The 16,786-nt window shown below is 43.1% G+C and overlaps 1 protein-coding gene across 2 annotated transcripts in view; it reads right to left on the bottom strand.

Moving 5' to 3' along the window:
* LOC100695575 (plexin-A1) overlaps positions 1-16,494 on the bottom strand; it is a 310,610-nt gene extending 294,116 nt beyond the window's left edge. The window contains exon 1 of one of the 2 annotated variants that reach the window (XM_019350036.2): positions 16,267-16,494. The gene's annotated coding sequence lies outside the window, so the exon portion shown is untranslated. The remainder of the gene's footprint in view (positions 1-16,266) is intronic. The other variant, XM_003449115.5, reaches the window with a different exon arrangement.
* Positions 16,495-16,786: the final 292 nt, after the last annotated feature.

Raw genomic sequence — 16,786 nt, 5'->3', positions numbered from 1 at the left:
TTCATTTTGAGCCTGTGAAAATAAAGGAAGTGTGTAAGAAAAAAAAGACTTTAATTCCTACGTGCCTAATGGAATAGTAATCACTAATGATGTTAATGTATACAGTTTTTGTAAACCAACTTAATTAAAGCTGAAAGTTTGTGTAGAGGTGCAAAATTACACAAATTGTATTTAGTGGTGCAAATGGTCGGAGACCTCCCAGAACCCTGTATCCACACAGGACTAGTATTGCCTGGGGACTGTTAGGAATTTGTAATAACTGCAGAGCTCGTCTGATCTTAAGCCAGCTCGAATATGTCATGTCTGCAGGAGCGTGTCGGCAGTATGGGGGAGGGGGGTGGGGAGGGGGGGACCATGTAATACTCTATATTGTGTACTCCTTTTATTCCCAAGACCACTGCATTGGGATCTTTGTTAAGGTTGAGCATTTTAAGTGCAAATTGAGGAGGCTTTGATTTGCTACACAATGTGGAGTCCAATGCACAGACAGAAGAAAGTTGCACATAAGCAGTGCAATTTAGCGTTTGGAGGATTTGGAGGATTTTTCTGTATTTAAACAACTTACACGTTAGCCTATAATTGTATATTTAAGTCTGTTGCTGGCCATACTTAATTTGAGTGAAAGACTTTGCTCATTCCAGGGGCATGCACAGTTTGAAACACAAGCAGCATCATGAATTTCAGATGACCCAAACTCCAAAGGCAGACTGAACTAACAGAAAATAAACCTTTAATCAGGCTGATGCAGAAATCCAAGACACAAAACTCTACAACAGGAAACCATCTGACATGAAACACTTCAAGGGAAACCCAAAAACACACGAGGAAACAGACACTCCAATACAAGACAACCTGAGTCAGGACTATTTATACACACACTGGGGTCAATCAGAGAGAATGGCCCAAGCTAACGCCATAACAAGGAGGTAAGTCGACTCATGCGTGAAGGCTAATATTAGCCTAAAGTACGGTGGCCCACCTGCAAATTGCAGTGTTGCAGTGCGTTTGACCTCTCAGGGCCACCGTACTAAAGTCATCAATAATTTTAGATGAATTCTAAAACCATGCTACAGCGCTTTGTTCATAACAATCACCCCAAATCCTTTTCCACTGACTTCTTAAAAGTGATAAACAGTGAGGCTCATGGGTATTGTAGTATTTAGTAGCATCTGTGCCAACATAACAAGAGCTATGAGAGGTCAGGGGGCATAACTTCTCAGAGTTAAAATAATCAAATTTGTTGGCCTTAGCGTGAACCTGTACTATAAAAAAAGCATTATTCAGAGGGCTCTGGTGGTTGTTAATGAGCACTGAGGAATGCCCTCAAAGGAAAAATATACCCTTTTCCATACAACAAAACAACAAGATGTGTGGGGAACGTGGTTTTAATTAAGGAACGCGTCAACAGCATGAGACTGAGGAAACCATCTGTTTCTGTTGTTTTTAGGAACAACGTAATAAGCCACCACAGCTAATTTGCCAGTGGTATAATGATGTTTAAAAAGGCAACCTATTTTAAGCTGATAAAAAAAATCCATCAATAGGACATGTACGAATCCAAGCCTGTAATTTACGATAAGAGGGTGTTTTATTTTTTTCAGCTTTCCAAGGTAACAAACAAAACTTGACTGCCACGGCACTAGTGTTTGCATTTGTCATGATGAACTGAGGCTTTGCACAGTCTTCCTGCTGCATGCCACACTCCTAACAGCCACTAAGTCACTCTTAAACGGCACACTTGCAACAATTCCTCACTCTTCCTGTCTCGCGAGCTCTCCCTCATGCACACAAACACATATTGCTTCTTCTCTATATATTTCTTTGGTGGGGTAATTGGGGTGTCTCTGCATCCGCATGCTGAGAAAAACCCATCAGTAATCCCATGCTGCTTAGCTCTGGAACTGCCTGCTTGCCCCATGGTAGTTATAGGTCACACACACGCACACACACGCACACACACACACACACACACACACACACACTCCTTGAAAAACACACACATATCCAGTAGCATAAACGCACACACATCCACTTCTTCAAGAATGAAAATGTGGTTCCAGTAGGTCATGGTATTTGTGCATCTCTCTCACACACACGTGTACAGCAGCAGTTTGTCTGCTAGTCTTCATCACGCCCTGCAGTTTAACCCCTTCTAATCCCTTCAGAGCGACAGCGCTTTATGGTCAATTCACACTCTTTCATGCTTTTTTTGTGTTGTATTTTCTCTCTGTGTAGCCTCAAGAGTAATCCTCTCAACTGCTGTGGCAAAACATGAGGCACGTGTGGAACACACTCATCACACACGGTGACAGTGACATGAAGAGCACGGTGATATACTGCCGTCATACAGCGCCGGGTGTTGACGTGCAGCGACATGAACAGGTGTGATTGATTTCAGCTATACCTCACATAAAAGCTTCTTCTGATTTTAGGTTTTCCAGATGCTTTTGGTTCTACGTTTAATGCTGTTCAACAGAAAACTGCAGCAACTTAAAATTATTTTTTAACCAGTTTAGTTCTTATATGCGTCTGTTTTATTGTAATTAGTATTTCCATCACATTAACTTCACAAAAATGTCTGCAATAATGTTTTTTAAGCCTCAAATTGCAATTCACCTTTGTTTTCTCTCCAGTGTGTTGGGTTTCAAGAGCCCAGGCATCGTGTTGCCTCCTTCTTATTTGCATACAGTTGAAGTCTAGGCTTTCCTTATGTGAATCAGGGGCATCAGCCTTGATATGAGGCAACTGGAAACTTCTAAAAAAAAATGTATATGAACACTGATCCAAAATAAAAACCGATTTAAAGCTTCTTGACTTATTTCTCACTTCAAATGTTTTCTGAAACACGTTTTGAAAGTCTTCAGACAAGCTGCAAATATGCTGGTTTCACTTTAACATCCAGGAGCAGACCGGCAACGAGAGGGGGTTCTTCCATTCAGGGGCAGTGTTTGCACTGTTGCACGAGATTGTGTAAGTCCAGAATTTCAATCAAAAACAAAGATTATCTCAGCAGCAAGCGACTGGCGACTGTAGGAAGGGAAAACTCCCTTTAAACAGGAAGAAGAAACAACTGGCAGGAACAGGCTCAGGGAGGGGCAGCCATTTGTCGCGATCAGTTGGGATCGTGGGGGTTGAAGACAAGACAAAAGGATCAAACGGTAGAAAAAAACAGTTGTATCTTGATACCAGCAACAACTTCAATTTTGGAGTGTGCTACTGTTCTCAAGGGCAACAACAGCAGATGTAACGAGCCCTTAAGTGTCTTAATAAGGCGAGGAGTCAGTATGATGTCCCACCAGAACAGCTCCAATGTTCGGTGGAATTGATTTTCCAAGACACTGGAGCTCTACTGGATTAACGGAACACCATTCCTCAAACCCAAGGCACCACTCCCATCATGACAGAAATATTTTATCATAGGATAAAGGTGATCACAGAAATCAACTTGGTATTTAGTTTGAGGGGCTAAATACCAATACAAGTGGACCACTCCAGCAGAACTCCTCTCTAGAGGACAATGAGCAGTCTTGATTCATGCTCAATCGATTTGCATATTAATGATCAAGGAACTGACCTCACAGCCCATTGTTCATTCAGTGGGCTGGTTTCAGTTATTGTGCAAATGTACTGTTTATAAGGTTGGGGAAACCTGCAGTAGGCTGAGACTGAAGAAGTCACTTGGATGAGTTATGAGTTAAAACGTTACGTCCAGATGAACAGAATCAACCTTTTGGGACTCTCATTGTAGCAGTTGAGGATTCAGCTGTATCCTTGATTTGCCTTCTCATTGTTAGCTTGGTAGCTATCTCCAGTAACATAATGTGAAAGTAAATTTTAAGGATTTTCTTTTATGGGAATGCATCAGATAAAAATAGACTTGACCTATACTTGGCATCAGTGAATGAAAACGCAAAGACTCACCTAAGGCAGTAAAGGGCATTTTTCATAGTTTTTAACAATTAATATAAATGACTCTTGAGTTAATTACAACAATCACTGAATGACATTTTGAGGCTCATTACTTAAATATTTATGATTGGTTTAAAACAAAAAAGACAGAAATCCAAGAACTCTACTAATCATGAACTGTACACACAAGACACACACAGTTGCCGTTATACACAAAGTGAGAGGAAGAAACATGGAGCTGAATCCCTCCAGGAGCACACAGGGAAGCCAGTCAACTACATCAGCACACAGTGGGAAAATGAAATGTTGTGTTCAACAGCCACATAAACTGTTCAGTTTCCTCAGTTTCACAAGAGGAAAGAATTTGAAACAGTGTGTGGAGACGTGAGGCATGAAACACACACACGTGCACACAAAACACTCAAAAACAAACCCCACAGCTACACACAGAAACACGCTGACTCAAACACACACATAATATTTCACACCAGCAATTTCACAAAACCACATACATAAACACTCAGCTGCTCCGGCTGCTTACACACAGGCAGGCGCTGGTACGAACACACACGTGCGCGCCGAACACAGATGTGCACGTTTGCAGCGAACGGCTCCATTTCTCTCATTAGGGAGAAGGAGCTGCCTGCAGCAAAGCCTCCTCTATTCAGTCTGCTGAGATCTCTAAAACCAACAGTACTAGTCAGAGAGAGGAGGGAGGAATAAAACATCTTACAATGCATCTACGTTACAAAAACAGATGAGGAGGCTGAAGGGAAGAAGAACTGCAGTCATGAGAAGGGTGGCGCGAACACGCTTTGAGCAGTGTCTTCGGGTTATCTCAAATTTAACGATTTCAATTTAAAAAGTGTGACAGTTCATCTGGAATGTAATGGGCGGCCAAAGCAAAGAACAAAAAAGGAGGTTAAGATTACAAATCACTAAACCCCACCCCAAGTGCTTGCTCAAAGGAAACTGGTGGGTTTCTCTCTCTATAACACTCTGTGGTCTCAGCCGTACCATATGAAGTGCCCTGAGATGACTTATGCTGGCAGTATTTAATTCAAGACCACTATATTAAAAAAAAGACTGCTATTTCCATTAGCAGTAATATATATTTGGCAGAATGGCTCTCTTCTGGGACCTACCTGCCTCTCCGTATGCATATGTGGGAAGCATAAGTCAGGAGGATGAGGACACCTTCCTGCAGTATTATGTGCATAAATGGAAAGTTTGAGGTGGAAAGAAGAGCAGTGAGACCCCAAGAATCCCAGAACAAAACAGGCTGAACAGCACATCCCAGATTTGCCAGTAGGATGTGTGATATATTGAAGTGAACAACAATGCTGCATTAAAGTTAGCAACATGATGTCTTTTATGCTTTCTGAACAACAGCAGCCAAGATCAGGATGGGTTCATTTGCCAATTTCTGTGCCTTTTGTTTTACCTTTTAAGCAATCCAACCATTACATTTAGTGGAACAGCTGATAACAACATATCACTGTCCACTGCTTTTAGTCATATGGAAGTGAAAAAGACATTTAGAGGTCTATTAAAGCTGTTTACTTGTTAAGATTTAGCATTTTTGAGATCCATGTTTTATGCTACACATCCTATAAGATTAGGGCACAAAGATCATCAAGAGATTTAGTCAGAGAATAGACTGGGTGTCCAAAGTCCAAATGGGCGATACACCAAGTCACGAAGCCATGAGTCAGAGCTCACTCAACATTGCATAAATAACCAGAGGTATGAAATCTTGCCATGTGTTTGCACATGAATCCAACTGCCTAAAATGAGGACGCTTTCTTGTGAAACACTTAAGAAGCACGATGAACAAAAGAGACATTACCTGCACTTGTACAGTCTTTTCAGTCTCTATGTGTTTAACACCACTCTGCATTCAATCATTAACCAACCAATCGTAGCCGATGGCTGTCCTTCCCTGAGCCTGGCTCTGCTGGAGGTTTCTTCCTATTAAAAGGGAGTTTTTCCTCCCCACTGTTGTCAACTGCTTGCTCATAGAGGGTCATCTCAGTATTATTATAGTCTCTACCTTACAATATAAAGTTCCTCAAGGTGACTATTGTTGTGATTTGTTAGTATGTGTTAATTGCAGAACATCTACATTGTTCTGTAATCAGTTTTGGAGCAACAGGTCATCTTTAAGGGGAATCTGAATGTCTGCTCCAACAAGTGACAACCTCACAGTGGTGCTAGAGGAAAACAGAGATCACTCAAGTTTATAAGAAAATTGATGTGGAAAGAATGAATGCCATTTGGTCCATTCAGTTCTCTTTTTTTGCCCAATGTGGATAGAAGTAATAGACAGGCAGGCTGACATAACCATCTCCAGAGCTGTGATGCTGGTGTGGCTACAAAAGTCAGCTGTACTCACACAAGCCCAAAGGCCAAGACTACATGAAAGCAAGTGTCAGAGAGTTTGACAAACATGTTGAGACAAGTTGCAGGATTTGCAAAAAAAAAAAAAGTTTTAAAAGTGAAATCCAAACAAGACGTTTACGAGTCTGATGTGACTTCAGATTTCTATCTACCGGCAACCCCAAAATGAGCCTATAACACAATATAGCACCTTGATTTCAAAACACTTGGCTCTCTGATATGATGAACAATGAGTTTGGGCTTTTTTGATACCAATATACCTCCACACAGTAAAATTAGATTGTAGCTGGCGGTAAGAGCAACTCTGATCTGCATAAACGGAAAAGTGGACAAAAGCACCTGCGGCTGTGTGATGAGAAACATGAAAAGGCTTGAAATAATAGCTAATACTTAAGAATTCTCTTGGCTTTTAGAAAGCAATGTGAGCCTCCTGAATGAAAAGAAAGACAGCGCCACGCAGACAGAGGATAAAGAGACGGAGGGGGTGAGAATAACACACGAAATAAGAGCGCACAATACTTCAGCTGTGGAGAAAGGAGAGAGGAATAGAGATAGGCACAAAAACAGAAAATAACAGACAACCCCATTAGGCGGAGGTTATTGAGTAAATTCATCTCGCTAGACAAAAGCTTCTCCTGTGGTTGTGTCACTGTTGCTTCCACCGAACTCAACACTTTCTCTCCAATTTCCGTCCATTTGCAACCCCCTGCATCTGTTAAAAGCTAAATTGCCCGTCTGCACCACCTTAAAATGGTTTCCCATGCATCACCACCCTATAAAAGCAGCGATACGCGGAGCATACTCAATGGCCGCGGAGACGCCAGTTTCAAACAGGAAAATTCAAGGTGCCTTAAATGGATTTCAAGATGTTTTTTGACCCACGCAGTATCACCGCCTATTTTTTTGTTTGTGGTTGAGAGGAGGCATTTACTATCAATACTGCACTCTTTCTGTGTCTTATAAACCATATCCGTCTTTGCGACAGAATTCCGGGCGATTTCTAGCTGCCAGGATTGCTTTTAAGGCAAATGGAAGCAAGAAAGCCGAGCTGGATTGGCAGAACCCAAAGAGGCTTAAACCGAGAGGGGAAAGTTCACTTCTCAAACCAAGGAAGAAGTTAATCTATCACAACAAAAGCCAAGGTGGTTACATTTTGGCGTGTTTAATGTACTGCTCCTTCCTCTCCGAGTTCAGCCTGAGATAAATGCCCACTCGAGATGACGGGCCCAGTAGTAAACTTGAGATCAATTGAATTTCATTGCACCACTTGGGCTCAGAGTCAATTAAACATTTCAAATTCAAAAGCAGTCAAACAACAAGATGTATATGAGCCCATAGATGATACATAAAAGAAGCAAGGACGCTTGCTGGGACGGCCTTGAGGAAAAATGCTGAACCTGGAAGTCGCACTTTTCTCAAGATGAGAGACGGATGACGGCGCGCATTGCAAATGGTTCTCTGATCCTGTTTCTCATCACACACACACACACGCTCACACGACATTACAGCCACCCCTCCCTCACGCATTCAGGTTTGTGTTTGACCGAGCACTCAACAAAATGAGATGTGTGTGTCTGAGCGTGCACAAACAGCCGTGTGTGTGATGATTTGGGGAGTGTCATTGCACTCGCTGACTCAGCATTTCTGCTGTCATTCCTGTCATTTCCTCACAGCAAAGCCAAGGGGGACCTGCCAGGATCCCTCTCGATGACTATGTCTGTTTACCTTATGTTCTCCTCCAGCTGCTAAATTGGTTTTGTTGGCTGCGTGATAAAACACTCAAACACTCTTTTTCAGTCTTTATTTATTCTTGTCCTTCTTCATGACCTGTGATGAAAGTGATGTTACCGTACACTGTTTTTGGAACCGTTCAGGATACAAATACAACTTAACACTTCAACTCATCTGGCAAAATCAATGCCAGGAAAAAGTGGCTATCTGAAAATATTCCTCAAACTGTAGCTGCATCAGTGAGTAGTCACAATAACCGTGTTTTTCACACATAAACTAGGACAGGCTGCCCAGGTATGTTGACAGTCTTCCAAGCATATTTTGTTGTATTTTTTCAACTGTCTGACACAGCAACACAAATGAGTTACCACTGGGCAATCTCCTCACTCCTATTTTGAAAGCTCAGTTGTTCCTAACCAGCTACATCCAGTCCTTACCGTCAAGTGTTTCCCTACAGGAGTTCCTCGGTCTACAATCTGACAGACCCCAATCCCTCCATCTTAAACAGCAGCTGGCGATGTTTGTCCCCGTTCTGCTTGGATGTTCACTGAGAGCTGTAAAGGCACTCCAACTACAACCTGCAGCAGGTAGAGTGCCTGCCGCCACTAGGGTGAGCTCACAAAGAGAGGCTACAGAGCAGAAAAGGGACTACTGATGCAACCTAAACCAAATCCAACTCTAACATGGTGGAGTTGAAGTCTGCTCATGGAATGAGGAAGTTACTGGAGAGGCCGGGCGATTATCCCTCCATCAGATTTTGTCACAAATTAGGCCTATATATGGAATTATTTTTGTTTGCTCCTCAATCTTCAAACACAGCGTTGTTCTGTGGGAAAAACTAATTAAGACTCGTGCCACTACCCCACTTTTTTATGTGAACGTCATTATTTCTTCATGCTTGACAGGTTGTTGGAGACTAGTCTAAACCAAATGCCACAAAAAGACCAACTCAGATGAAATATTACTGACTTCTAAGCACCTCTGTACAATCACAGCTTCCACTCCTCATCAAATCCCATCTAGCACTACATCCAGCTGTAGGCTCGGACATACATACCATCACTCCCTCATTAGCTCGCATTCTTGTAGGAAGCGATCTTGTCAGAACGCGGCTTTCAAGTGTTGTTGCTGGACATATTCTGCACCCATTATAGTCTGTTTGTTGGTTAAGTAGGGAAATTTCTAAATGTTGTGTTCTACTGGCAACAACTTAAAATCTTCTGAAGCCGCACTTGAGTAAAGAAGCATGAGGCCGTCACAAGAAAGTGATCAGCAGACGGATACTGACTTACGACAATAAGTCTTGCGATCCAAATTGCCAAAGACGGAAAACGTGATTTATCAAATGAGTCACCCATGTCACTCTGGGCCTGTTCCAACCTATGGGCTGCATGCTCCCAATCCTGGAAGAGTATAACTCTGTATGGTGTCAGACTTGAGTCTTGAAAGCTTAGATACAGATGGAAGCCTAATATCATTTCCATGTACATGTTTATTTACTCTGGAAGAGGCCGTAAAACTTTGTGAAGGGAGTCAAATATGAGTTGATCAGTCAGTGAAACTCACCTCTGTCCAGTAACAGCGATACTTGAGTGAGTTCTTGTATCCTGAACTTTTCTGTTGGTAAGCGCTGCTGTTAGCCTCTGTTAGCTAGCTTTAATGAAACTTTCTTTGAAATGTGAAGTGGCTCTAACATTGTTGAACTCAGACACTTAACGAATAAACTCTCATAAAATGTGATAATTTTATCAAACTGTTCGTCACAGGGAAAATATGACTTTTTAACTCAAAGCTAAGGTTAGCTAGCATAATGTTAGCTTCTAACCAGCTTCGTGGCTTAGAGGGTTTCATGTCTAATCTGCTGACAATAAGTAATTGCAACAATATGGATAATAAATAACATGCTTGGGCAAATTTGTGTGTGTTAGAGCCCTGAGTGGATGTATTCATTTGTTTTGGAGGTGAAATTACAAACTAACTTATGTATATTTATGAGTTCAATATACTTTTTTACTTCATTTTAGTTGGCGTTATATAACGCCAACTGACAACAACAGCTGGCTCAAGGAACTTTATATTTTAAGACCCTACAATACTACAGAGAAACCCTCGAGAATTTTCTTCGATTATATAAACTCAAAAAATGGCTGACTGTACCATTAAGTTTTATTTCCTGATCATGAACAAAAATTGACTGAATACTGTATAAAATTCTGACAATCTTTAAATCAAACGGAATTTCATGTACGACACAAAAGAAGGTGTTGCACTTGATAGAAGCCTAAGGCCTTCTAACCCACCGCCACTCGAGGCTGTTTAGCTTGGAACAGCACTTAAATGTGGCAGACCCTTCACACAAATGTGCAAACAGAGTTAAAGTGTAAAGGGGCCACACTGGAATTGGCCCCTCGTTGCTGTGTCTTCTCTCAGCTCTTTCTTTGTGACGTTTCCCTTCTCTCCTGATGCCTTTGAATTCCTAATCACTTCAAGGAAAACCTGAATTAGGACTGCATGATTTCAACCTCAGTGACTTTCTATCCATCCCCTCCTCCTCCTCCTCCTTCTTCTTAGAGTCTCATAATTTGAGACACATTGTCAGGAATACAGTCATTCTGTCTTTGCCTCACTGCCCTCCGGTTCCCTTACTCAATTTTTTTCTCACTTTCTTTAAAACTCATCTGGGTTTTTTTCTCCAAGACTCTGCTCTGCTGATGCTCTATTGTTTCCCCCTCTGCAATTATTCTTCTTCTTTCCCTGATATATATATATATATATATTTTATTTTTTTTTTAAGGGGGGCAGAACAGAGTTTGCCACCAGCTATGATTCCGTGTGTTTTGAGAGTTTGCTCCATTAGATTACATACTGAGTTGAAAAGCTGCCAGACGTATTTGTTCATCTTCAGACAGCATGATATATGAAGGAACAAAAACAACTTGCCTAATTTGAAAGATTCTTCGGGGCCTTGTGGCTACTTCCTCATTTCCCGGTGCTCTGCTTGAAACCCACTTTATTGTTTTCAATTTCCTTTCTGCAACTGTGAAGTGCTTTACCTGAAAATTGTCTGAAAGCAAGACAGAGAGAAGTGAAACACCCGCCGTTACCTTTGCATCCGACCTCCTCACCTCAGCAACATTCTAATTTCTCCGGCCTCTTATATCCACTTACTCCCCACTCCCCGCCCTCCTTCACCGAGCCCTAGCCGAGCACACTGTACATTACCGTTTTCACCCGTCCGCTCACCTCTGCACACCTCAGCGAGCCCTCCTAAAGCCCATCCTTGTGGGCTTTTTTTTCTCTCCTTTTTCAACAAACACTTCTATGGTGTCACTATAGCAACTTAAAAAAGCGAAATCTGTCCCTGTCCGCTGTTACCGATTCTCTCTGATGTCACCTACGTTCTCTTCTCTCTCCAAAGGAAGCGATAAAGCTTAAGAGTGAAATTTAAACTGCATCATAAACACCGAGCAAGAGCTCCATGTGGAGAAAGGTGTTGTATCTGTTTTTTGGATTTTTTTTTTGATGTCACGCTGTGTGGATTGTGAGTTTCGACTTTCATATAGTATAGTTTCCTCCCACTCTGGCAAAGAAAAGGAGTACTTTAACACTAAAGCTCGCCTACTGCTGGCGGGGAGGGGTTGATTTCAGAGGAACAAGACAAACCTATCACTCGGAAACCCCTTCCATCTAGTCTCTCTCTTTTTTTTAATCACAGTGGAACCTTTTACAGCACGTCAAGTCCTCATACTGATGTCTCGGAGTTAAATATTCAAGGTACGATGCCCAAAAAGTCACAGATTTGTAGCCGCCTTATCCTTCCTTCTGTCATCCTTTTTTTCCTCTGCTCCTTTTATAATTTCCCTGCTGTACCTTCCTCCCACACATCCCCATAGCCCAGGGAAAGTCTAACCAGGATTACAGATAACAGAAGACAGATCTGCATCTGAAAGCCATGTACGGAAAAAACAAGAATGAAGCACTCCAACTTTGACCTTGGCCCAGCACTAAATATATACAAGGAGAGAAAGGAGGGTTAAGGGAGGATATTCAAGTGTGTGTGTGTGTGTATTTCCCAGACACACTTTTCTGAGTATGGGAAATATGGGGATATGCTGATTGGATTGATGCTGCACAAGAACAGGAAGTTCAGGGATTTTGTTTGGCTGCACATGGAGATAGGGGTCGTGCACGCGCTCACAAAGACACACACACACACACACACACACACAGATCATTTTGCTGCCTCAACTGTTCAGACAGCACGGAACATAAGGCAGAAATTGGCCATTTGGGACAACAAATACAAGCTGCGTGGTCTGGAGCAGCAGCAGCACAAGAAATTGGGTTGCTGAAATTCTTTTAATTGCTGACAAAACAGCGTCAGAATTATCCTCGCTCTCACCCGGATAGGAAATAACTCCCCCCGTCCACCCGCCCACCCACTTGCCGCTCGTCTCGCTTGAAAATTCCAAACGCCGATGCTAACGACAATCAAAAGGCTCCTTTGCAAGTCCTATTTTCAACTGGGGAAGCGAGCGCTTCCAATCAGGCAGCGTGCGAAAGTGGCTCCCACCTCCGTCTCGCGGTTACCTGTCACATCTGCACGCCGTCGGAGCGTCTCTTCCCCCTTACAAGAGGAACTATTTCAATCTGCCTGCCCCGTTTGATCTGCCATGGCCTTTCAGCGCAGAGGCTGCATCAAAAAGATGTGGGGAACTTAAAAGCCTCATCGCTTCTCTCCATCTCTCTCTCTCTCTTTTGCTCCAGTCGTTTCTTCTTGCATCCTTTCCCAGGTTTGATTTTTTGTTGTTGTTGTTCAGCCTAAAATTGGGTGCTGTAAACACTTTGTCAGTGGCTGATCGTTAAAAAAGGAAAAATATATTCTTAAATTCTTACTAAATGCTTCATATTAATGAGCACTAATCACAAAGCTTTGGCTACACATCAACGATGAAAGCTCCTTTTTCTAATGTTCCTCTAATTCTTAGATCATCCAATCCTCTTTCTTTGAAACAGTGACTGACAGATAGCGAGTCTTCAAATATCATCACATAGATCAGCTCCTGGGCAACCACGACCCCATCCTTCACACAGCCACGCTGCTCTGATCTGAGAGGTTTTCAGTGGAACCACTGAACTCCACCACTCTGAAGGTGTCCTGCACTTGGCTATCTGGGCTCACACGTAACAAAACAGTAAAGTTATTATTTTAAAAACAGATCTCTTTATTGGAACGACTGACAGCTAAGTATAGGCAGCAAGCGGAGGGAAAATTCCATCATCGGCTGACTGCTTTTGGTTGTAATCAAGTATGTGACCTGGTGGGAATGTTGCTCTGATAAACCGTATTTGGCGCTCTAGTCTGTCACTGAGTTATCCGAGCCACATGCATAACCTAAACTAGGGAGACAAACTGCCTTTCCAAGCAGTGGAAGGAAAAAAAATGTGTTGTTGGTTGCATTCAGACTGGTATTCTGCCACGCAATATCACTTTACTTGGCAGTCTAGTCATCAGCAGCTCAACAGGAGAGAGCGCGCAGCTCTAACACCGCTGGGTCGGCAATTCGGCTCCCACCGGGGCTGCACATACAGTATTTAAATGGAGATCTCTAAAGGCGACAGGAATAAAATAAAAAACAAACCGTCGGCGAAATGTCATTTTTATTGCATCATACCGACACGTTACCATAGCCCACCCTTCCTGTGAAAGCTTCTCACACCGACTGAGTTCAGACTGCTTTATCAATCTGCTTTATTGCAGTTCTGCTCGCCCCCCTCTCCTCCTGGCTTTATTTGTTAAAAGCACTCGAGGTACGGACCGCAGGGTGCACTGTCGATTGTCTGCGGCTCTCATCTCAGCCGGGATCTGAGGGTTGAGAGTAAAGACAGGGCTCCAGCAGCCCTTCTGCCACACCACCACTACCTGACCCTCCTACACATACAGATTCCCTGCAGCGGCTGCTGCTTTCACCCAAACAAAACCATCTCCGAACTACAGGCAGGCGTCTAAGATGGTTATAGTGATTCAATGTCAAGGAAGTGCCAAAAAAAGCAGAGGCATACATAATTAAGTCGCATCCACGAACCCAAAATGAGGCTGCTCATCGAAATACCCCTTATTAAAAAGTACTATGCGGTAATTACTTAATAACTTTGATTAATTTCAGTTAATTAACCTCAAAGGGATACTGCAATTTCAAAAATGAGTCCAAAGCTTTAGTATATTAGAGTTTTAGGGTAAAAAAAAGAGGTTAAAATGCCAGAAAAGTACCTGCTTACAGGCACATGTGACACAGCACCCACAAACACAGTGTCAGTCTGGTCTTAATTAAATGTCGACCTAACTTTTGACAAGTTTAAAAAAAAAATCCAACAGAGTATTGAGTTGTTTGTAAAAAGCCACATGAGAAATCCTAGAAGTCCACTTCGATGCGACTACAACACTGCTTACCCACAGAACGTCTATTGTAGGTAGAAACAGGATGCGTAATGAGCAGGAGGAGAGAATATCATACCCTCTACGAACAATTTAATAATAAAAGACTCCGAAAATAAACTAGGTAATTAGGTTGCAAGCACCTCAAAGCACATCCAGCACCACTGTCGCTGGAGTCTGATTGTGACTCATTTTGGTCTAAAAACCTTTGAAAAAAAAAAGCACAAGAACAACAAAAACCCCACTGCGTTTCTCCGGGTCCAACCAGGAACTGATATTTTCCCCAGTCATTTAGTCACTTTGGATGTCACGCCTCGGCCCCGGAGTGGAGGTGATGTTCAGGGTTTATCGACGGGTCCCAGCACAGGCGCAACATGACACACAGACACACACTTAAGAAAGGGGGTCTCTCTCTATTTCCCTTCATCTCTTTGCATCTCTCCACAGAGCACCCACATCATCACACACACAAACACACACTCATGCTCACAAGTTTACCCTTGAGATAGATAAGTAGAGAGAAAGAGAGAGAGAGAGAGAGATGAGGATGGAATATGCAGAGAAGGCTCACATCTCTCTCTCACACACACACACACACACACACAACCTAAAGAGATATCTCCCCCCCCCTCCTTTTTCTGTGTGCTTGGCAGGCAAACTGGTGGCTTGATGCCCGTAAGTCTCTCAAAATCAGCCTGTCTGCCTCACCTACGCATTTCAAGTCAAAAATTCATAAGGTGACACAAAACTGTCAGAGCACGTTTGACGTGCCTCCAAAAATGATGACGCTATGGGCGTGCGTGTGTGCCCGCCTGGATATATATTTTTATATGTGGGCGGGTATGGGACAAACACACAGGAACACAAAATCTGCAAATCCACTCATATCTCACAAACACACACACAGCCGTGGAAGCAAACAACACCCACGACCTCTCGGATTCATAGGTCAAACATTTACATTTTGCATCTAGGCGCACACACAAGAACCAAACATAGGAGACCTTGCGTGCATGCAAGCGTGCACGCGCACTCTCCGCGTGTTTCCAAGTTGATTTCGTGTCTTGAGCGACATCACAAGTTTTAAGCAAACAATCATCATGATAAATCACAACAGGCCACAAAATAAAAAATGTTTCTTTAAAAAGTCCGGTACAATTTTCTGGTGAGCCGGCTGTGCTCAGCAGAGGTTGATCGCTCTTCTAAACGGCGCCACTATTACATTGCGACAGCGTTCCTATCAGACTCCTGCCGTCCTCACTACGCACCACAGCAACATTAAAAGCTGTGACATGCTGGACATAAAACACCGCCGCGCATCTTTGCACTATAACTGCCTCATTCATGCTGCCACTTTGCATCCAAGAAAGAAAAAAAAAAATCCGCAGCAGCTCCTCGCCAGAGAAGTAATGCAATCCTTCACCTTCAACAACTTGAGCTATTCCACCAAAAGCCAGAAAAAGAAAAGACCTTCAGATAGTCCATGTGCAACCTCAGCGTGCGTCTGGCTGCTTCCCCTCCTAAGCGCAAAAATGAGAGAAACACAAACACCGATTCCCCCCCGCAGCACTGAGTGGTCCATGTGTGCTCTGGTTAGAGTGGAAAACGGGAGAGAGGCATCGGCAAGAGGGGTACGAAGGGCGACAAGGAGAGGAAGGGTCGGAGAGGGAGAAGGAATGTCACCAACATTTCGGATGTAGGAGAAGATAAAAAAGAGAGAGAGAGGGAGAAAGGGTTCCGAGACGAGTTGAGAGATGACTAACAACCACAAAAAGTTTGGCTGTACTTACTGATCAAACCGTCCTCTGCATTCGTGCTGCATGACATTTTTTTTTGTTGTTGTTGTTAAAAAAAAATGTAAATATAGATTTAGGATGTTGAAGCAGAAGATGTTTCCATTCCCGCCGGGACTGGTCACACAGCAACAGCAGCAGCAGCAACGGTTCCAAAAGCTCAGCTCTGCAGTTCCGTGCGCACACGAGAGCAGCGCTCAACATGAATGAGAGGAGAGCTGCAGTCAGACTCCGGCATCCCACGGTAAAGAGGAGAGAGAGAGTCCGAGAGAGAGGGAGAGGGAGGGAGAGAGTCAGTGACAGGAGTGCGTCACCTGGCGGCGCAAATGCGTTACAGCGGGCGTCCAGACGCACTACTCCATGGCGTGTGTAGGTGGCAGCATTGGACCCTTGTGTTCTTAATCTCACTTTGCACTGGCTGAGCCGCAGTAATCAAATGATGTACGCTTTAAAACATATATATATATATTTATTTGAGGGACCCTCACGCACACTTTGATTGATTGCTCTGCTCATC

Source organism: Oreochromis niloticus, linkage group LG20, assembly GCF_001858045.2.
Source record: "Oreochromis niloticus isolate F11D_XX linkage group LG20, O_niloticus_UMD_NMBU, whole genome shotgun sequence".
NCBI lineage: Eukaryota > Metazoa > Chordata > Actinopteri > Cichliformes > Cichlidae > Oreochromis > Oreochromis niloticus.
This window is presented reverse-complemented; position numbering and strand designations above follow the sequence as displayed.